Raw genomic sequence first — 24,467 nt, forward strand, 5'->3', positions numbered from 1 at the left:
ACTGACGGGCCTTCCTTAGACTTCCAATGCCAGGTTATTTCACGTTGTGCCAGCATGATCCCCAAATCAATGAATTTGCTTGTTATTTTAGTCTTCCTGGTATGCGGGAACCAGAGGAGCAGGCATGCAGCCATATCAAAGTCTATCTCCCTGTCCGTAATAGCGTTCAGGAGTTCCCCCACTTCCGGCCAGTACTCCCCTAACTTCGGGCATCCCCACAGCATGTGGTCTAGATCTACTTCTGGCTCTAAACATCTCGGGCACATGGGTGCCAAGACATAAGTTAAAGGTTGATATGCTCCATAGAGAAAGCTGACGTCAGACGCCAAATTGTAAGCAGTTCGTGAGACAGAGGCGGCGAATGAATATCCGACCGGCAGGCGCTGGAGAGACATCGCTGAGTTATACGCGAGCGACCTCTGCGAGGAGACATTAAACAAGGGTGAACACTGAAAATCCCGCCTACAGAATCGCAGTTTCCCTGACAAGAAGTAATACAGTGTCAAACACGCCACAGTTCAGTACAGGACAAGTTTCCAGTCCAGGTCCTGAGGAGAACCCCAGAATATCGTGTGGGTTCGAAACGCGTTGGCACGATACTGGAAGAATTTACACGAAGGGCATATCAGGAGCTCTATTTAAGATTAATTTAACCTGATTTTTTGACCCTAGAAATCGGTGCATTTCAGTATAGGCAAGCTAGCAGGTTAATAATTACATCCAAAAGGCTTCCTGCTGGCTTGTAGGTTAGATACTAGGACTGGTGCCTTGAACATTTAACGAGGATAGGCATTTCTCGTTTTTTACTGTTGTGTTTGTATTAATTGTATATTTGTAAATATGTTTCACTCACGGTGATTGTACAGTTTATGTCTAATAAGCATATACTTTATGTGAATTTCGTTGCTATTTGATTGTACCCTTCTTCAGCCATTCATGAAATGTACTGCTAAAAACGAAAAAATAAGTAAAAATACTAAACCACAAGTGTGTCCACTTAGATTAATTTGGTAAGTGGTACCAGACTTTGTTGTAAAAATAACCTACCTGGTCAACTGTTTCTTTGTTGTCTTAGTTAGAGTGGTCTAGGCCAGATAGTGTACAGACCCAAGCCTTATTTGTTTCTCCCCATAGAGAAAGAAGCATTGGCCCCACTGACTGGTAGTTCATCGTGAGATGCTGCACTCATTAACGTAGACTGAGCAGAATCGTTATAGGGTCTTAATGCTTGCAGCCATCTTGAATGCCATTTTATATGACGTTGTGTGCTCAGAACATGAATGGTGACCGTAAGCGTGCTGCAATACATAAGTAAAACCTGAGGGTCTTCTTCACTTCCTAAATCAGTGCCAACATTTTAAAAGTGTAGGCATAGTTAAGATAATAGTTAGTAAATGGGAAGGGGACTGGCAGTCCCTATCCAAAATGAAGTATAGTTATTTTCCTTTCATTAAATTCCTTTTGAACCATATATAGGGAAGCTGTCAAGAATGAGGTGTTTCAATGCGTTCTTCACCCCAAGGAGTTTATTTTTGTCTCAGATTTTTGCCTCTTGTGGCTGGAACTTCAATTGGATATTTATCTTAATGTTGGCCTTGTTCTTTTCTTCTTCCTGTTCCTTCAGGTTGCGTTTGGTACTTGCCTTTCTCATCATCCACTCTCTTCATCTTCCATCAATGCTCTTTGTCATTGTCAGGAGGTTTCTTTTTCCTTTCTGTTTTTTCTCTCCAATGTGGGCCATTTTTAAGAAGAAACTAAACTCCTTTCCTGTGTACTGTTTTGACAGGATAGCACTGTGGCCACACAATGCATGAGCAAATGTTCAATAATTTGTTTAGTTTTAGGCTGTGGGGATGTTTTTAGCAATCAGTGGTTAATGTTTCTTCTTCTGGGTGTTTTACCTCTTACCTGGACATGTATTTCAATATGTATACTTTGTTACTGTAGCTGCAATGGTGGCTTGCCACCATTCTTCTGAAGTCTGGCTTCTAAGAAATTCCTGGATGTCCTGGGAAGAACAGTATGCTGCAGAGTATAAATGGCAACAGATTTGGGTTTGATATATAGGAGTTAAGGTAAAGAGTTTTGGAGTTCATGGTATGAGATAGAGAGCCGTGTTTCCAGTTGCCATTTTTTTGGGTAATCTAGAAGGGGACTCAGTAGACTTTCACTCACTCTGTTTGAGACAACACTACATAGAAAGCACTCCAACTACTGTGACTGCATGTGTTACAGCACAGTCATCATACACAAATAGTACTTTGACACATTACCATTCCTTAACACCTCATCACCAGGGCCCGGCTTACCGTAGCAGGCACCGGGCATTTTCCCAGTGGGCCGCCAGGTAGGGGCCGGTTTTATAGACCACCTGGGTGTGTCGTTTTTTTGTTACCTGGGGCCGGTTTTGCGGCATACCTGCAATATCGCCCCAAGCAACAAAAGCAGCACAAGGCTTTCCACTAGCAGCTGCCCCTCTCTAACTCCTACCCAAGGGCCGGCCAAGCTCTTTGGCTGGGCCCGTTTCGGTTCCCAGTCCGTCCCTGGTTATCATATACATTGGGCCTGATTCACAGAATTAACTTAAGAAAAAATCCTAAACTTACTACCATTTTGGTATTCACAGAAGGTATTTACTCATTTTGGTATTCACAGAAGGCACTTACTCATTTTGGTATTCACAGAAGTTAGGAGTCCTAAGTTTAGGACTTCTAAACGCCTTCTATGAATACCGAAAGTCTTAAAGTTAGCATTTTTCTCAGTTTAGAAGTAGTAAAGTTAGGACTCCTAACTTTAGGACTGCTAAATGCCTTCTGTCAATAACAAAAGTCTTAAAAATAGGATTTTTCCAAGTTTAGGAGTCCTAAAGTTAGGAGTTCTAACTTTACTACTCCTAAACTGAGAAAAATCCTAACTTTAAGACTTTCGAGCTCTGCCATTGTGAAAGGCATATAAAGAATCTAATACAATGGCTACTCGGTGTAAATTACACTGCTCAGGACAAGGATTAGCCAGCAATGATTTCCTAAACTAAAGATCTGGACATTCAATATCAGTAACACCTTGTTAAAAGTACAACACTTCACAATCTACAGAAATTGGGGGGTCCGGTGCCAAAAAATACATGGAAAAATACCTTTCACTCTACACTTTAAAATTATTCAACAATTAAAGGATTAAAAACATGTTTCTGGAGCGTGAACTGAATGTAAAATTAAGCACACAGTGTTGCTTGTGCAAGAAGCTGCATGCCACTGCAGTTGAAGTGTCATCTGTACTTTCACTTTAGCAAAGCTTGTAGTAGGAATTAATACATACTAGTTAGTGAAATAAACATGTTTGGAAAAAAGCAAGAAACACATTGGAATAATGCATTAATGTATGTTAGCCGTTAGCTGTGTTTTAGTTGTTATTACTTAAAAACTAGTTTGCTTGGGATGTATGACGTTACAACGCATACTTTTACTCCGCATACCATTACAACGCGGTATTTACAACGAATACCGTTACAACGCATAGCGCTTTGGGGTGCTGGATAGTGGTAAGTATAATTTACTATTCTAACTCCAGTCCCCGTGGACCCTAGGGAAGGTGTTGGATAGTAAATTAAACTTACCTCTTATCCTAGAGCGCCCCCCAGCGCAATGCGTTGTAATGTCATGCGTTGTAATGCCCGCGTTGTAATGGTAGTGCGGAGTAAAAGTTGCGTCGTAACGGGTGTATACCGTTTGCTTGAGATAAAAGACTGACTTTTATTAACATGCGCAGTCACAGAGCACTCTGCAGTCCATCTCCTAAACAATATTACTGTTCCCAAGAAAATAAGCACTACTGCAACAAGAGATGGTATCAACCAAGCTGTTTTAGCATCAAGTTGTAAAGAAAACTATTTATCTTTCAAATAATTTTCATTGCCCTCTCATCGCTGCACAGCTTGGTTTCAATCAGAACTTCTGGTTAGAGATGAAAAATGAACTTTCATATAGATTTGAGTCTGACAGTGCATGATCGCTAATGCTGATGAAGGTGTAATGGATATCATTGGTACAATCTAAACAAAACCACAATGATAAGGCATCTCCAAACATTCTACAATGAAAGCATTCCACATGAAATACGTCTACATCTAACTGCAAGTCTCAGAGAACATCATGCTGAGGATAGTAAAGCAGTTTCTTTACCTCAGTAGTAGAATGTACTAGACGAGAATCAGAGAGTTGGATTTTTTGACTTGGGTGGATTCACCATCAACAGTTAATTTCTTAGAGGCAGTTCTTTCATAAAGGGTTATTTGCATTTTTGTTCTCTACATTTTAACGGATGTGTCCAATACATACACTGTGATAGCCAAAGCGGTAAAGATTAGCGTTTTGTCTTTAATGAATGTAGCACTGATTGTTCATAAATTGCCATTTGGTTTTATTTTTTTCGCTCTGTTACATACAGTGAACTTTTGCCCACCCTCCCCTTTGGGAAGATCCACTCCTGTGCACCAAATGGTTTAAACGTACATCAGAATATTTTTTCATGCATTTTAGGAGCATGTGCAGGAGGGGTGCAAGATGGCTGCCTGATCCGTGACCTCCTGCTTCCCTCGGATATACACAGCTGTGGGACAGTGGACCTACCTGGTGGAGTTTGAGGCTGGTAATTGGCAGCGGGATCGATAGAGAGCAGCAGGGTGAGTTTTAAGACCCATTGAGGGTCTCTACACCACTTTTTATCAATTGCTGCTTGCTCCTCATCGGCTCCCGCAGTCATGGCCGCCATTTTGTTTGCTTACTATGTGACAGAGCATGGCAACACCTAATCGCCCAGCGCTTAGGGTCAGCACTGATTTGCATATCGCCATTGTCTAACCCAGGGTGGTGTGGAGTGGAAAAACGATGGATTTGGGCCCAGATATTTGGACTGGGGTGAATGTGTGACATTGATCCACATTCTGTCCATCATTGTTGTGTTTGCAACACCTAATCGCCGGCATCGCGATATATAGAGCCTAAATTATTTTCCCGTACAAAATTGAAGAGCTGGGAAGCACTGCATACAAGTATTAATGTTGCCTCCTGCAGTCCCATAAAAACATTATTCCTCACTGTGCCTCACTGCTTTATTCTGCAGCACTGTAAATGGCCACCAGAAACTGTGCACTATGTGATAATATTCATTTGTAAAACGACATTTACAGAGCACAGGTCATCATTTAAAGGCCACCACATACATCCAGATTCATTTATTAGAGGAATTAACACCGTAAGACCTCACTCGGACAATATCTGAGGTGTACAGTCAGTTAGGGGGTGTTTGAATGTGGCAGGGTGAATATCTAGGCCTTTAACGAGCTTCCTCACCCCGTTTGATGATTGTCCCCCATTACTCCTGATCTCCTATGGTTGCGGTTGCCATTTTTTACACCCATACTAAAACCATCTACAGCACTTCTCTCACCCTCATCTCCCAACTCTCTGGAGATGTCAGCGTGAGGATTCTTCTTTCATTTGCAGTTACCCTTAACAAGTGTGCTGTCCCTCGAGGCTTATACAGCTCTGCCCTACACTTTTCATCAGCAGACTGCAATTCTCACTAGATTGTTGGATTTTTATCAACGGCATAGCTCTGGATAATTTTGTTCAGTCTTACTTTATGGGACAGTCTTCTGCCCTTCACCTTCTCTGCCCTTTCATATGGTCATTCTTCTTGGGCATCTCAGAGTCTTCATATCGCCATCACACAATAACATTTCATTACTATTTCTTTCCATAATCGATGCTCAAAGTCCTTCCTCATTGAGATCTTTCGCTTCTTTTACCTCCCTTGCAAATCTCGCAAACAACCCATTGGCAACTTTAATAAAAGAGCAAAAAAGGACCGAACCTCTTCAATGAACTCACCATTACCCCTAACACTGGGAGATATTATGGATGAATTAAAAAATATCAATCCATTCTCATGGAAGTAAATGCAACTCTTACAAGAAACAAAGACAAATGGTTTCATTTGGTTCCAAACTCACAGAGGTTGAAAAGCAGGTTAGTGACACACAAGATGTTATGGCTATAGTGGCATCCCTGTCCAAAGCAATTACTCTTTTCATGAAACATACAGATGACGTAGAAAATAGTAACAGGTGCAACAACTTGAGAATTTATGGTACTCCTGAGGGATTGGAGGGGTCTGACATTATGCATTTTCTGAAGGATAACATCCCCAAGATTGTTGGCAGGAATGTCCTCTCCACTCTCAACATTCAAAGTGCTTATCGCTTCAGCCCTCCACATCCATCCTCTTGAAGCTCAGCCAAGCCGAGAGGCATAATTGCCTATTTTCTGCACTATTCTGAACTAATACAAGTCCTCTCAGCTGTTAAACAACATAAACATATAGTGTGGTCTGTCACAAGATCTTCTTTAGTCAGGATATCGCTGAGGCAAAGGCTAGGTCGACGGAAATAATTTTGGGATTTATGTCCTGCTTTGAGATCAATGAACGCTCAGTATGGTCTCCTTCATCCCTGACTCTTCAAGGTCACCCGTAAAGACAAAACCACCACAAAATCCAGCAGACTTACGACATTTATCCACACACATAAGGAAGAAGTGATGGAACTTGGCAAAACCTGAATTTTCTCTTCTATATATAGTATATGTTACACAGGATTTTGGTTGTGTACCCATCTTCCTATTTTCTTCACAGGTTCACAGCTTACCTGGATCTTTTGGATTACAATTCTGTATTTTCCTATGTCTCGTTAGCTCTGTCTCCCCTACTTTCCCAGAGTATTGTTCTCTTTATGTCGGTGATTTTTCCTATATTTCGATTTTTATGGTCTGTGTTTCTCCTCACATGTTCTTTTATTCATCTCTTTTTTAGTTCCTCTTTCTCCACCACCTTTTTCATATGTTACCAATCATTCGGGGGTCTGATTTGGTTGGCCTTTTCATTCATGCTCCACCCCCCACATCATTGTTCTTTTAGTATTTTTCTATTTATCTCCATGGGGAGTATGTGTTCCTCCCCTTTCCCCTCTTCCCTTTTCTCCTCCGTTTCTTATTCCTCAATACCACATATTTTTTCTCTCTACAATCTTTTTATGTTGCTATTTTATCCATCGATGCCTTTCATTCTCCCTCTGTTTTAAACATTTCTCTAAATGCTGTGCTTTTGTTTTTGCTATAATTTTTGTGGTATAGTTCTAGACTCTTTAAAATTAATAATTTGCGGGTTGTATCCTGGAATGTTATGGGTCTTCGAAACACCATTAAAAACGTGTACATACTCACTTATCAAAATTAAAATGTCAGATTGCACTGTCACAAGAAACTCACCTTAAAAAACAGGATATTGCTTCCTTGTGCCAAAATTGGGTTGGCCATGCTTTTTGTTGCCCAGCTACTGACAATAAAAATGGATTTGTAATTCTTATTCATAAGCACTTACATTTTAAGGTTGAGAAGGATGTTAGAGATGATGAAGGTAGATTGTTCTTTCTACATCCTAAGATACATAATATTCAATTCTCTTTCTGCAACGTCTTTGGTCTCACTGGTGTTGATCCACTATTTTGGAAACATTTCTCTACCCAGTTAATGTCTTGTCCATCAGGCAGTGTTATTTTAGGGGGTGACTGCAATAATTAATGGACCCTTTCATTGATAGATGTTCTCAAACTAGATATATCCCCACCAAATTGCAAAGCACCTTTATAAATTCTATTGCATCCAGAGGCTTAATTGATGTTTGGAGATCCTCCCACTCTGCAGTTTTTGATCACACTTTCTATTCCCCTGTACACCATTCTAAATCTAGAGAAGACTACATTTTTTCTTACCTCAAGACATGCTTCAATACAAGATACATACAGACATTGGTTCTATTCTCATTTCAGATAACGCCCCTTGTTTAGTTGACCTAGACAATGTAACTGCCACTTCACGATCAAATAGATGGAGATTCAAAAAATGTTTATTACGTGATAACATTTTATGGAAAATTCCAATAATTCTCGTATGCGTCACCCACTTCTTTTCAGCAGTGTGAATAAAGGAAAAAAAAATGATAACAGTGTTTTTATCATAGTATTTTTTCCTGCTGTGGCAGTTTTAAGGGGCGGGGTAAGGCAGGTCTGCTCTGCTGACAGAGTAGCAGGGGGAGGAGTGGTGGGTACTATGTAAGTATGCATAAATGTTTGGCTGGTCGCCTTGGCCCAGCCAAACCGCCGTGCACACTTTGCATGTTTTCCATCCAGGCTGCAATACAGCCTGGGTGGAGAACATACCTAGGCTCCCAGTCCCCGTCTGAGTGCCGAATTACGGCACTCAGACCAATCACAATGCTGCATTGGTACTTCATGTTGCAGCCCGATGCGGAGGAGAGACGGAGGAGAGACGTGGAGTTAAGTTCATTTTTCTTTTTTTTAAACCCTCTTACCCACCCCTCCCCCCACACCACCCACATTCCTTGCCGGCTGCCACTGCTCAAATTATTAATTTTACTTACTCTCCCCATAGACTCCAAGATGCCTTTTTTCTGGGAAATTTTCAAAGCGACCGCCAGAGGCTTCATTATAGAATATATCATTAAGAAGAAAAATAAGAAGGCTATTAATGACTCTGCCATCCTTTTAAAAGAGATCAAAACACTGGAACATGAATATTACTTCTGCGCTAAAAAAAACTATCTGGGCTCAACTGACTAAATCCAAATTACAGTATAACAAAATTTCTTTCGATGATGCCTGCGGCTCACTGTTAAACATAAATGCCAAATTCTACGGAGGCCGCAATAAGGCTGGCAGGCTACTTGATAATTGTTTAAAAACTCGGAAGCAAAAATCCAAGATTACAGTTATGGTAATAGCCACAATACTGATTCAATGATTCTTAAGTGCTTCACGGAATACTATACTCATTTATTCACTTCAGAGTCATTCCCCACCGAAGAGGCTTTGGACAATTTCTTTAAATCAATTCCTAAAACCTTTATTCTCATTTCTCCCATATTTTAATGCCAAAGTTACTGCTTCTGATCTAACATTTTCTCTCTTAAAAGGGGGCTAGTGGTACCTTCCTTGAGGCTATGGTATGTCTGCTACCCAAATAGGCTAAAGATTTATCTTTTTGAGGGAATCATAGACCCATTTCCTTAATTAATACTGACTGTACAATTTTGCAAAAGTAATGGCCTTACGCATTAACAACGTTAATCCAGATCTTATTGGTATTACATAATCAGGGTTTGTAAAAGGGAGATTTATGTAACATAATTATAGAACCTTTCTCATCATTATTCACCTCGCCTCCAAGACTACTTCCCCCATGGCCCCAATAACATTAGCTGCAGAAAAAGCATTCAATCATGTTAACTGGGATTTCATGTTTAGAGCATTACGTTGGCATGGCTTTAGTCCACATATAATTAAATATATTAAATGATTATACTCTGCACCCTCTACTTCTGTTTATGTGAATGGTCAGCAATCCTAATATTTCCCACTGTACAGGAGTACCAGACAGAGATGCCCTTTATCCCCTCTTTTATTCATTTTATCTTTGGAACCATTTTTGTAAAAGATCTTCTGCCTTTTCTAGTTACAAACATACGGATATAAAGGTTAAATGCACCGCATATGCAGGTGACACTCTGCTTTACGTCTCTCACCCTCAGCGTCCCATTCCTGAGTTTTTTCATCTCTCAATCAATCAATCAATAAATCTTGGTTTGTATAGCGCAGCTACTCACCCATGAGGGTCTCAAGGCGTTGTTGGGCCAGCAGATCTCTTACGCGAATATTCAGAGGTATCGGGCTATAAACTAAATATAAATAAATTGGAAGGAAAGCTTTTAAACGAACATTGCCTCCCAGAAATGTTCTGAGGCTCAGGTTTTTCACAGAAGACCAACAATATCAAATGTTTAAGCACTCTATACTTCAGTTCTATTGAGGACACTATCCATACTATCCATATCCTGGTGGGGTAGGTTAGCTACAAACAAAATGATGATGTTACTAATTGTTCATTTTTATTTATCCATGCTCCCTGTTGCCTTTCCACAGGCATTTTTTAAATCCCTTAACACTTTATTACTGCGATTTGTTATGGATCAAATGGAAGGCACCTATATCATTAATCAAGTCACAACAATTTAAAGATACCGGTGGGGTCAATTTTCCAAATGTTAAGAAATTTCACTCTGCTTTTAAACTTAGACAAATTTGGCTTTTCCTTGAAAAATATTCACCCCCTACTCCTACTATTTGGCATCACCTGGAACACTAAATCATCATACCTTTTTCATACGGGATCTGGATTTCCTTTCACAACCCCTTCCCCGCCAGTCATTTTTCACATCAATACTCACCCATTCAGATAAGTTGGCTACTCTCCTACTTCCTCATTCTTCCTCCACTTTAGTTACTTTTGTATCTTCCAGTATATGGTACAGTAAACGTATCAAGCTCCATAACAGAGTGCAGGGACATCCTATGGATTTTGGGGACCCTGGCCCAAACATATTTTGAGGCCCCTATTCAGAAACGTTTTAAATGTATGATCCAAAATCAGCTCTTTCATGACCTCTTTGTCCAGGTCACTGGCAATGCACAGGCACATTCGTCCAAATTTTACGTGTCTACATCCAATAGTCAGGGCTAGTGATGTGTGTTTAAATATTGTTACACAGCGGCAGCTCACTAATATTACTGCAAGTGATCTCTGTGACACCATCACAATTCTCATATCTGAGGTCCGGTTTTGATCTAAAAGAAACTTTTTTTATAGATGTTGCATGAAACAAACACACTTTCTCTGCAACATGTCTGTAATAGACTCTCACACATCACCCTTATAAAAAAATACATTAAAAGAAAATTATATTTAAAACAATCTCTTTAAGAATTATTAAATGTCATCAGGGCAGGACTTTGAAGAACAGATCTGGCTCTATCAGGGGGCCCTTGAAAGCCTGGGGCCCTGGGCTGGAGCGTATGCCCTAAAATTTCTCTAACAGAGAGCTGATATGGAAAGACTGGATTCAAAAAGGGATCATGACTAAGGCTCCCTGTTTTACATTTCTACTGATTTTTACAGATAAATACAGACAGAAAACCATTTATATCCCTGTCTATTTATTTTCTTAATGTGAATAAAAATGGAAAATGGATTATTGTTTAGTGATTCTAAATGCTGTCAATCATTACTGTCAGGCCAATAGCTGTGTGGATTGACGAGTAAGGGGGTTAAAAAAATAAAGGAATTTTAGTAAATAGCCTCAAATAGCAGTAGACATGCACAACCTTGATGCTAAAATGTTAATGTTTTCTTATAAGTACATATTGTATTATCTGAGTGTGTTTACATTACTGAAACCTGTCAGCGGTTCAGGGGTAAGCGCCCATTTTTTCAGTTAAATAAATGTCGAAATATACTCATTCCAGCTTCATTTTTCCACGAAACCCAAAATAAATATGGATTAATACAGATAAAATTAGCAAAAAATAAATATGGAAAAATACAGACGGAAATGTAAAAAAAAAATACTATAAAACCGGGATACCTCATTATAACTATAGGTCAGCTATTCTCAGACAGGGCCCTCCTTACGTCCAAGACCTACAACTTAAATATGGCCTTCCGTTCACTCATGCCGCCAGGTATGAAAGCCTCGACGATTATTTTAACGCCGCTCCTCTTCATTTTCTTTTACACCATTCGATCACCATACAACTTCTCCGGTTTTCAATTTTTCCTTAGAAGTGTTTGCCTCCTATATATGTGTGACATTTTGCACAATCTCCAGAACGCTGAACAAAGACCAAAGTAGAGTTGTACTGGGAAAATGATTTCCACCAAGTCTTCTTCGCCCAAATTTGGAAAGCATTGTGGTCCAAAATTCACTGTACTTCTCGTACCACCAGCACAACACAAACAGTATTCTTTTTCTACAACACATTATTTTGAACTCATTCATCTCTTCACAGGTTTAAACACTCCACTAACAATTGTTGGTCTTGTTAGAAGTAATAAAGCAACATCTTTCATATGTTCTTTGAAAGTCCCCACAAACATACATTTTGGTTGCAAGTTTGCGGCAAGATATCCGATATTTGTTCCATAAATATACCTTTAGACAACATACATATTTTTCTAGGAAGTCAATCAGATATATGCCATTCTCAAGTCAGCACTGGAAAACTTGTCGACCTACTCATTGCCACTGCATAACAGGTCATTATGTCCAATTGGAAGGACACTACTAAAGTCTTGTTTGCTCAGTGGTAGAATATGGTATGTCTCAAAAATAGGCTTGATAGATTAAAAGCTATTTTCACGCACTTCATGATTAAGCGGGACCTACTATGGCAGCCGTTTATGTCCTTTTTATCTAGAAAGTCTGTCACTCCTCCAACCACAATTACCAAATTTGACCCTCTATGACTCATAGATATTCTGATTAAAATACTTGTTATATCATATATTATGTAGCGTTTATTTATCGTTTTACATTTTTTGTATCTGCCTTAATTAGTATATTTTCCTTATGTTCTTCCCTTCTTTTTCTCCTTCTTCCTCAACTTCTTTTTCCCATATTTCCCAAAACAAAAACGAAAATATATTAAATGCAAAATTGTTCATTTGGAACTTCTCAATAAGCAACATGTTTAAACTATTGCACTGCACTCAATAGATGCTTTTACATGCTTTTACAATTGCTGTTATTCCATGGTATTCTGTTCTTGATTCAATAAAGCATTTTCACACTACAACAAAAATATTTTTCATGCATTTTACTTTTATTATGAGTCCAGTGTTCACCAGCATTGTTGAAATGCTTGTGAACACTAGACAAAACTTAAAAAATATATTTAAAGAACATAATGTAAATATAAATAAAAGAGTAGCTCTTAAAAGAGCCTTTGGGTTTGGTGGATAGCTGTAAGTAGAAGTGGCATAGTGGCATGTCTCCCTGCATTTTGCAAATTATGCTAAACTCAGCATTACCAATATCAATAAGAGAGGCACCACCTCTGCAAAATTAAACAGTATTGTTGCATCTTATACTACCACGAGAAATCCTGCCAAATAGATCCTCTCCAAAATATGCTGTCATGACACAATCAATTCTGTGACGGGCATGCTCCATCCTTGAGCTGAGGTCAGCAGTGAAGAGTTATTTTTTACACTGGGCATTGTGCAGAAAATAAAGTGTGTATTGTGTGTGATACTTGTTCCGTAAATAGGTGAGATCTTCTTTCATTACAACACACAAGGGTGTGAACGTGGACTATGTCCAAAACAGTACCTCCGACATGTAAAATATTTACATTAGGATGATGCAGAATGGGCATTTCCTGTAATGTAGGAACCACTGTTCTCCTTCTTACATCAGTAACTTCAAAGCACTTTATTGTAACTCCTGCGCAACCCAAGTCTGTTGCCAAGTTATGCCCTACTGCATATTGCTCTGCCCAGGACACAGGAATCTCCTAGAAGCCACACTTCAGAACAGTGGGAGGCCATTGTTGCAGCTGCAGAAAAAAGGAAAGGTATTGAGAAACATGTCTGGCAAAGAGGTTAAACACCCAGAAGCTGAAATGATTTGCTCTGATTGGCTAAATACATTGTCACTATCTAAAAATAGCAAATTATTGAACATGTGCTGGTTTTGTGATTAAACTTTTATCAATCGTGTTATGTGACCTCAATCAAATTTTTGCGAAGGTAAATGAAATTAACTGAGATATACATTTTCTGTTACTTTAAAAATGCTGTAATACAGATGACCTGTGCACACGTGATTCTGATTAGTGTTAATACTGACAGTATTTCCAAAACAACACAATCACACAATATATGATCCTGAAGGCATTTTTTTCCATTTGGTTTATTAGTTTTCCAGGTGTCCAGCCAACACGTGTTTCGTCAGGGTGTAACCCAAGACTTCTTCAGGGCTATTGGAGAGATGGCTAGAATGTCAAGATTCCTCTCCGCCGGTTGTACTTCCGTCCCGGCTGTAGCGTCAGAAATGTCCAAATAAAGAGTAGTGCACAGGAGTAACTGGTAAGCCTTTTCGTGTTTCCGTTTACATTTGAGACGGAGACCGGGCACTCACTCACATCCGGTAGCAGAATTTGAACCACGCCGCCAGCGGAGTCACTCTTTTACCGCATGGCAGGGAGCATCATTAGTGCTCCATATTGGTACTTACCAGTTACTCCTGTTTGTTATTTAGTCATTTTTAGGTCTCGCCTAGCATTGCAGTGCCAATGCACTGCCATCGCTTTGCGAGGCATGCAGTATGTACTGTATCATGGAAGGTTAGTGGAAGCTCTGCCCACTCTCTGCCCATTGGCTTCTGTCCTAAATGCTGCCTTCTGATTGGTTTGAGGCTTGTTAGTCCCGCCTCATTCATCATTTGTATCCTTCCACGGCTACCAGCCCCTTTACTTACAACAGTATTTTTCTTCCCCTGCTTTCCCCTCCCCTTCCGCAGTCCGTGACTTCTCAGACCACACTAGGCCCCCTCCCCCACTCCCATTCGTGCTTTCTTCCCACCTGCACTACCGTTTCTAATGCAATAGGTCGCACGTAAATGCGAGTACTATTGCATTTTCAATGCTTGTTTTAAGTATTTTTGCACTCTTTGATGTCCAGCGTGATTTGGGCTGTTTCTAGTAGGATTTCGTTTTGTTTTGGGCTTTCTGGTAGAGGGGATTGGGCTTGTGTTTTAGCCATCTGATTCTCTACATTCTACTTTCATTTCGGCGCTTGCGCTATTTCCTGTCCCAAACGGATGATGCTGCTGCGAGTTCGCTTTTCTCTGTGCTGTACCTAATGTGAAGCATGAGGAGACACTGCTTTGAATGTTTAAAAAATAAAAACAGAAAAGGCTTTTGACTGCCAGCGCATTTAGCCCTAGCAGCAGCTGTGCAAACACTTGTCTCCCCCGATGCGCAAGCTGCAGTGACTCTGCTGAAAACCAGTTGTAGATGTTTAAAATATGCACAAAATAAAGCAGGATATTAATTTCGGATGTTAAAGGTAGTTAACAATGTCTTCATTTGTCCTCTTTCTCTGACTAAGAAGCACGGAACAGGAAGTGGATGACAGTTTTAGGGTGACGGCCAGTGCTTGAATTCTGTTCTGTACCAACCCTTTAACGCTGTTCCCCACTGTACTGTAACCGGTCTGGTACTGGATAAGGTACCACTCCCTAAACGAGAAGCACATTGGGGGCATCTCGGTGCTTCTGAGTGCAGCCAGCCAGCCGGGTTACTGCAGAGACTACAACTGCGGAGTACTGAAGCTCGCTATATGCGTGAGTTTACTTTCGGGGGAGAGGGGTGGTGTGGGGGGTCTGTGTGTGTGTGTGTGTGTGTCTTCTGTCTGTCTGACTCGGTTGTATGTTATTACAACGAATTCCGTTGCAACGCATGCCTTTACCACGCATGCGTTACACCGGAATGCTATTTCAACGAACAACCTTTTCCTCTAATTGTTCGTGGTGACGTCATACGTCGTTAAGAGGAAGCGGGTTTCTTTCCGTTTCCTCTTAAACGACGCCGAGTGACTTTAGGTGAGTTTTTTTTTCTTTGGGGGGGAGACCCCCCAAACCTCCTTTTTTAATGTTAGCCTTTACCACACATGCCTTTACTACGTACCTCGTAGTAAAGGTATGCGTGGTAAAGGCTTTCGTGGTAACCACGCATGCGTTGTAATGCATGCGTGGTTAATGTTTCCGTGGAAACGGCCGCGTTGTAGTGGCCGTTTCCCGTCTGACTCGCTCGCACAGGAGCAGGTACACAGCATCGGATTGGGAAGGGGGGCAGTCTGGCATAGGCCGATGGGCTGGTTTTTGTTAGCTCGATCAACCGGCCCACGGAGCCTTACTGCCTCTTCCCAGCCCAGCCACTGCAATGTGGAGCAAGCATCATGGCAGGCTCGGAGGTGGTAGCTTGCTGCAACGTCGCTCGGTCAGTATTCACGCCCCTGAAGAACTCTAGCTTGGCCCCTGTGGGGCCGGGACAGATGCTCACTTCCCTGCCGTGCTGTTAAACTGAGGCGCCTGGCTGGGAGCAGGTTATACAGCCAGTGGGCCATCATCACCTCAGCTCCCTGGAGCAGCAGCAGCTCTGTACTCTACTTAATCCCTCCCTGCTATGTCATCGCTCGAGGCTATACTTGGCTGGGGAGGTTGAAGGGTAAGTGAAGTGCACCGCTGGGGGCCTGTTGTTGGCACCTTAGTGCCAGAGTCTTTCAAGTCTTGGTAGACGGATGGGTGTATGTTTGAATAGGCCTCACTGTGAGGCATCTTTCAGTGAGAAAAATTGAGAGGATGTAATGTTAGGGTCAGCGCTGCTGAATTTGGAAATAGGTTCCAGTCCCAGCCTCAGCGCAACATGCTGTGATTTGGACAAATAACTTAATTGTCAAAGGCCTAAAAGAAACATTATTTTGATCTTTTTTAATGTGACCGGTGCTCATATAATCACTGCCCTTGAGCTCATTTTACTCTAAAACTACAATAAAAAATAATCTTCTGTTTACTATGTTTTAAGAGTCTGAATCAGGAGTTGTGGCGTTTCAGCCACTTTATTTCACCTCACTCTACCAGCCAAAGGTAGTGCTTCTAGCTTTCACTAATGTGTCTGGCTGTATGAGCTTTAATTTATCAAACATTTCCTAAAAATGAGCCCAATGAGACTAGCCAAATGCTATTTTATAAATGAGTGTAATCCGCAAATGTGGGCCACTTTTTTAAGGGGTGCCCGGGCCGAATTGTGATCCCAATCGGACCCTGCAGGTACAGCGCAGGTATTGACAACTGCGGCGCAGCTGAAGGGCTGACTCAAAAGGAGCGCATTAATTTGGAAAAGAAAAGAACGGTCGCACTCCTTAGTTGATCCTGCAGTGATCAGGTAATCACAACGTATGTTGGTGCTATTTGAGTACTTCCTTCTGGGTCGAGGAAGATGAAATAGTTCACTGTAGCATTATTCCAACTGGGAATAGCGTCCCCAAATGCACACAGAAAAAACGTCCTTTGTTGTTTGATATTTTTCAGAGTAAAGTTTTATTGAAAGTTCTTTTCAAAGCTCATTCGCAATTTTTAAATGTTATTTTCACATCTGTTTTGTGTGTTATCTTCATACACATTTTTTTGACATGGCCCAATGCATTTCGGGCAATTCGCCCTTCATCGGGGGCATTTTCACACTTCCAAAAGGAAGCAGATTTAGGCAGGGCCGGTCCTAGGCCTTCTGAGGCCCCGGGCGAAAGGGAAGATGCGAGGCCCCCCTTGTTGCATATTGCGTCACAAGAAGTGACATCACAGAAAGCGACATCGCAGTACTATTGATCTTATTTGGCATCACTGAAGCTAACTAATGTGGATATCAGTAACATGGACAAAAAGTAGAGGGGATTGAAAACACGTGAGCAAATATCAATTTATTATAAAAAGTAGATAAAATTAAATATTGCAATGAAACAAGGTTGAGAGAATGAACACAATGCTTGTTGCAAAATGCAGTGAGGTCACAAACTCCAAACCAGATCGCTTGTAACCACAAAAATGTTTGAACATCTGGCCCATGGCTCTTCTAGCTGACAAGTTAAAACTTTTTGATTCTGCTGGTTTTAGTTTGAAAGTGAAAATTACATAGATTGGTCCAAAGATCGCCGACCTTGCACCAGGAAGCTTAGCACCTACAACAGTGATTACTCAGGATCAGGCACGTTGCCCATTGGGCTCAAAGGGCTTCAGCATCTTTTTAATTGAGATTTTTCAAACAAAGAGTACAGGCACAGTATAGAAGAAAGAGGAGCAATCGCATAGTGGGGTATGAGGACTGTGAGACGGAACAGCATGCTTTGCTATCAAGTTGTAGAGTCAAGGTACCATCATGACGTAACATAACATAGTAACATTTAATCTTAGTATCCTAGGTCATAGGTGCTTGAGATGAGTAAGGAGCTATAAGAGGACTGGCGCGTGTTGAAGCGCAGAGAATTCTAGAGGAGGCCACCTCACCTACCGGTAGTGAACAGCAATGTAGAGCAGACTTTTTGTGCAGTGGCGAGCGTTACTATTACGTAATCTTTAAGGGTGTGTAATATACCGACCTTGGAAGGTTAAAAGTGTTAGCTTGCCTAGGCACGATTTACGTGTAGGAACCGCAGGTCAGGAGTGAGCATCTGATTTACTGACACATCTTGCCAGTAACGCATAAAGAGCATCTTCTGGTCCATGCCGTACTTCAGGACTAGAGGATAAAATGCATTTTGAAGCAATATGGTTGAGAAGTTGATAGCATGGCCATCGAAATGATCACTGCAAGAAGTCACTCAGCACCACCACAGCACCACTCAGCACCACCACAGCATCACTCAGCGCCACCTCAGCATCACTCAGCACCACCACAGCACCACTCAGCACCACCACAGCACCACTCAGCACCACCACAGCATCACTCAGCACCACCACGGCACCACTCAGCACCACCACGGCACCACTCAGCACCACCACAGCACCACTCAGCACCACCACAGCACCACTCAGCACCACCACAGCATCACTCAGCACCACCACAGCATCACTCAGCACTACCACAGCACCACTCAGCACCACCACACCACCACAGCATCACTCAGCATCACCACAGCATCACTCAGCACCACTCAGCACCACCACAGCATCACTCAGCACCACCACAGCCTCACTCAGCACCACCACAGCATCACTCAGCACCACCACAGCATCACTCAGCACCACCACAGCACCACTCAGCACCACCACACCACCACCACAGCATCCCTCAGCACCACCACAGCATCACTCAGCACCACCACAGCATCACCACTCAGCACCACCACAGCACCACCACAGCACCACCACAGCATCACTCAGTGCCACCCCAGCATCCCTCAGCACCACCACAGCATCACTCAGCGCCACCCCAGCATCACTCAGCGCCATCACATTATCACTCAGCACCACCACAGCACCACTCAGCACCACCACAGCACCACTCAGCACCACCACAGCATCACTCACGGCCTCCACAGCATCACTCACGGCCACCACAGCATCACTCAGGGGCACCACAACATCACTATGCGCTACCATAGCATCACTGAAAGCCACAGCATCACTCGTCGCCGCCACAGCATCACTCGTCGCCACCACATCACTCCGCGCCATCACAGCATCAATATGTGCAACCATTCAACAACAACTGGTTCAAATACATTCTCTCAATGTTTCAAGCTTTATTACAAATGTCACAAAACGATGTTAATATTTCACTTCTGTTCTTGGATTTTCTTCACAATAAAATACACTGAACATAATCTTCACAAAAGTTATTTACAAAAGTTTAAGCTGTTGCCATTATAAATTACAATCACTTTTATTTAAGTATTAATTAATTAAAAAATTAAAAGCCATTGTTATTTGTAATATCAATACATCTAAGTCACGTAAATACAAAACATGTTGCTTTACAAATGCTAAAGGTGTCACATTTGCGAAAGTTATAACTATTGGCATTGTAAATGACAAAGCTATTAATTTAGCTATTTTCAAAACCAAGACATAAATAATAAAATTGTCATTTACAAGACCAATAGCTCAAACTTTCCTAATGCGAGACCTATTGCATTGCAAATGCTTGTTTAAAAGGTCCACTATACTTAAACGGCAAGGTGCTGTTCTACTAGTAATTTATGAACGTGGTTTCCACTGCAACTGATTTTGCTTCACTTACTTTTTCACGTCTCTGCTTCCTGCCCAATAGCCACCGATGGCTACAATGCCCACATTACAAAGATGATAACAATTTTGTAGTCCAGGACAGGCTCATTGGAGGCATACATTGCCACCTTCACTAACTTGCCAAATGTATCACCAATATATAAATGAGTCCTGCTTAAAACCTACACTCTTTCTGCGCTTTCTGAAACAGACACCGAAGGCTACAAGGCCCAGGGAAGGGGGCCCCCACACCATGACCTTCCAGCTCGACACAGTGCTATGAGGCCCTGGGAGGGGGCCCCCCTCCCCTGGGCCTTCAAACCGTAACAAGGCACTTCCCAAGACACTGCAGAGAGCTCATCAGAGAGCAAAAAAAAAAAAAAAAAAAACGTCAGCTGAAGGGGTGTGCTTCAATTGTAGCTGTACCTAGCTTAGATGGCAACAGTAAATATATTTTCGATGTGTATGTAATATTGCCCCCCCTGTCAGATCAGTACAAGTCAAATATTGCTTATGCATACATTTTAAGATACAAGACACTGCCCTACCAAGATTCGAAGTATAACAAAAGCCAGTTGATCTGGCTGCTCCCTCCTCCCCTCACCCACCTTCTCTTACCTGTGTCCGGCTGGTGCTCGAAAGAAACAAAGGGGCCTCTGTTGCTTGGATACAAAATGCCCAAACAGAGCCGAGAATGGCCGGCACTTAACCAAGGCGCCCGAGGCGCTGCCGGGGGCCCTGAAGTGAGCTGTGAAAGTGTGACCTTTCACAGGGGCGCGAGGCCCCCTGTGTTTTGCTGAGCGCGAGGCCCTGGGCGGCTGCCCACACTGCCCATGCCTAGCGCCGGCCCTGGATTTAGGTCGCCACAGTGTATGATCAAAATTAAAATAGTATTCTTGGTTTCCTTATTGTGGTTGCGTGCTGACTCACAGTTCACAAAATAGGGTTCTGGTTCGCAATTCACGAAATAGGGTAGTGTCCGGGTTCGTTCAGGTTAGACGCGTAGCGTCGGTCAAGTGGGTGTGTCTTCCCGGGCCGAATTGTGATCCCAATCGGACCCTGCAGGTACAGCGCGGGTATTGACAACTGCGGCGCAGCGGAAGGGCTGACTCAAAAGGAGCGCAGCAACAGGGGTCCTGGTTCAAAAGTCTGTTATTTAAAAATAATAAAGGGGACTGAGCAGTGAGTGTTATTTGTACGGGTACCAATGTACTCCAAGAGAAATACAGTGGTACAGCATATGTCTTCACATACGTCTGTTGAGCTGGTGTGCTAGCACTCTAAATCTGGGCTTCTGTATGTTCTCCAAGAGTCATGGATCACTGACATACAGTGGTAATCAAGATCCTAATGATAGTGTTAATTCTGCGCTGCATTATGTCTTGTAATATTTTTTTGTGTACACGTATTGTAATTTCAGTTCTCTGTACAGTTTGGCCTCTTTGCTTCCAATTATTGCACTAGCTATGTTAAATGGGGTAGCGATACATCTAATCTTTGTTTTGGATGCGTCAGTTACACATGAGCAAGGCGCACCTTCAAGTACTATGTCTAAAAGCATTGTTCTTTCTTGTATGTGAGACATGGACTGGCTGCTTTAAACAGATGCATCCCTTTTGTTGCTGGGAAAGAAATAAAGGAATTTGAGGCTTGTAGAAATATCTACTGGATATTATCAAACGACGCTTGGATGAGGCAAATTGATCCAAATGGAAAAGCAGAGATAATGGTAGTGGGGAAATCATGTATATCCGCACAATGAGCACCAAGGGAAGAGTTTTTTATTCCATTCCCTCCTCAAAGGATACGTGCCTGGGTGCTATCCCAACTGGTTATTTCAATACTGTATCCCATTCTCCCGCACAGTGCTGCAGAAACTACAGTATTAGGAGATGGTGGTGGTGATAGTCTTTGTAAAGCAAAAAAAGTTAGGCCATGTTACTCAGGAGCCATCTGATGACTCGGTGGACTTCAACGGTCATTGTTTGACCTCGTTGTCAAAAGTTCAAATCCCTGCAGGTTCACTTAGCCATTCATCCTTTCGAGGAATCCCTGTGGGTTCACTCAGCCTTTTGTCCTTTCAAGGTCAATAAAATGAGTACAATTGACAACAAAGATCTTTTCATTCATATTTGCTTGCATGTATTGCTTGCTTGCTCTGCCCTGAAACTCAATTACATCTCACTGGTAAAGTCCAAAATAGTACATGCTCATTTAGTCTTCCTTTGTATCTGTAGAGGCATCCTCATTCAATTCTAGACTGGGCTGCTCCGTATGGGGCAGTGCCAGTCTGAGAACTTTATGGTAGTTGTCTTCTATCATTTTACTTATGAAAATAGCAGTAATGCAGTACTGCTTTAAAAGCACAATAGAAATGGCATCAATAGTTTATTAGATCAAGCATTTTTTACGTTAAAGTCCTTTGGCAGTTCAAAATGTTGGCAATGGTTGTTTGCCATAATATTATTGAAACTGATTACACTTTTTTCCATTAGAAATTATTCTGAAAATTTCTAGCATACATAAACACATTTTACTATATTGGTGTCTCCTATTGTTCATGCAGGGTTGGTGTCTTTCTTCATTTGTGCATAATTTGGTACCTTTATTCTCGCAAGCATACTTTGGTGTATTTGTTCATGTATTATTTTTTCATCTTGTGTGCAGGATTTGGTGTCTCTTCATTGTATAGTGCTCGTAGTCCCTCTTCTTGTATGTATTACCATTGGGTTGAGCCTACTGCTTTATATTTTTTGTATAAACAGCTGTCAGAAATGTGCAGCTGTGGAGGGTCATCTAGGCTTTCACCCCCCTCAGGCAGAACAGTTAGCACCATTTAGTTGGGTATTCCACAAATGTTAACCGTAATCCAGTTTGTGGCTATGCATGGTAGAAGGCATATACTGTCATCATTCATTGTAACATGGTGAGGTTTGAATGCGTTTGTTGAGAGACACCCCTTGTAATATTCTTGGCAGTACTGCAATCGCTTCTTACACCCCCTGTTCCTATTAATGATGCGAACTCCCAAAGTCGCTGTGAGGAACTAGCTAGCTTTTTCTTTACTAAAATTCATGTTATTTATGCTAGCTTTCAGCATAGGGCCATTGGTAGCACTGTTACATCACCTGCTCATCATGCTATGTTAGATATTCTTCCCCCCATGACTTTGATGTCACTGCAGGATTCTTTGCACCAGTTAAAATCTGGATCACTAGCTGATCCAGCTCCCCCGGCTATCCTTAATTCAGTATCAGAGATAGTCTGCCCAGTGATACTGGACGTGATAAATGCATCCCTTGCAACGGGACAGGTTCCTGGTCCTTGGAAACAAGCTAGAGTTAAAGCCTTGCTTAAGAAAAGTAATTTAGACCCTGATGACTGGTCTAATTATCAACCCATATCTCTGCTGCCTGGACTGAGTAAACTGGCTGAAAGACATGTCAATTCAGTATTGTCAAGTTATCTCGAGGAGAATAATCACCTCCACCCGACCCAGAACGGCTTTAGGCGGTGCCAAGGCACGGAGACTGCTCTCCTTGCGGTTCTTGAGGAGTCAAGGAAGATCTTGGACAGCGGAGGCTGAGCTGCAATTATTTTATTAGATCTCAGCGCAGCCTTCGACACTGTGAACCATAATATACTGATTCAAAGACTCAGGGAGGTGGGTGTTGGAGGTACTGCCCTAGAATGGCTACAATCTTTTCTTTCTGACAGGTCTTTTGTGGTCTTTGAGGAGGGTGTTCTCTCCGACCAGAGACCGTTGCAGTGTGGAGTCCCTCAGGGATCTTCATTGAGTCCCACATTATTTAATATCTACATGAGGCCACTGGCTGAGGTGGTACTCCCCTGGGGGATTCACACTGTTACATACGCGGATGACACACAACTAGTGGTGGGTCTTAACCGGCAAGATAATTCAAACTCAGGCCTGGGGACATGCCTGGCGAAGGTCTCTGAATGGATGGATTTGTCTTTTCTCAAACTCAATGGCACAAAGACTGAGATGATGATTCTTGGTCATGCGGCGCCTCAGAATTTGGACTCTCTGTGGCCAACCTGCCTTGGTGAGCCGCCCGTCCCTAAGACACAAATTAAGAGTCTTGGGGTCTGGCTGGATTGTAAATTGAATCTTAAAACCCAGGCAGGCAAGGTAGCCGCAAACTGTTATGGCCTACCACATGGTGATTCAATCCCTGGTTTTGTCCCGGTTGGATTACGCAAATGTGTTCTACCTGGGTGCGCCAGTGGGAACTATCGGGAAACTTCAGATAGCACAGAATTGTGTGGCCCATATTTTGATGGGTATTCCGAGGCGTAAGTCAGCTAAGTTGGCACTTAGACAATTGCACTGGCTTCCCGTTGCCGAAAGGGTTAGGTTTAAGGCAATGTGCATTGTCCATAAGTGCATCTCCGGGAAAGGTCCAGCCTTGTTGCAGCCCCTGGTGCATTTATATGACACCAAGAGGACTCTGAGATCTAGCAATAAACAACTGTTGCTAGTCCCAGAGCTTTCTATCAGGCGCATTTGGCCACACCCAGCACCGTAGGAAAGTGCCCGCTTGATGGATGCTGTGCTAGCATATTTAAATTAAAATAATCCTTTTACCTGATTACTGCTCCAAGGGACCCCCATAAAGCCTGCAGCTTTCAGGCCCGCCTCTGAGTAGCAATGTCTGGGTTGTAAACGTAATGAGGTTTTCCTTCCCTCTTGT

At 42.1% G+C, this 24,467-nt stretch overlaps 1 protein-coding gene across 1 annotated transcript in view; it reads left to right on the forward strand.

The window, feature by feature from the left end:
* C6H8orf74 (chromosome 6 C8orf74 homolog) overlaps positions 1-24,467 on the forward strand; it is a 2,015,860-nt gene that overhangs the window by 245,794 nt on the left and 1,745,599 nt on the right. The window contains exon 3 of the mRNA XM_078647559.1: positions 4,539-4,681. The gene's annotated coding sequence lies outside the window, so the exon portion shown is untranslated. The remainder of the gene's footprint in view (positions 1-4,538; positions 4,682-24,467) is intronic.

Source organism: Lissotriton helveticus, chromosome 6, assembly GCF_964261635.1.
Source record: "Lissotriton helveticus chromosome 6, aLisHel1.1, whole genome shotgun sequence".
NCBI lineage: Eukaryota > Metazoa > Chordata > Amphibia > Caudata > Salamandridae > Lissotriton > Lissotriton helveticus.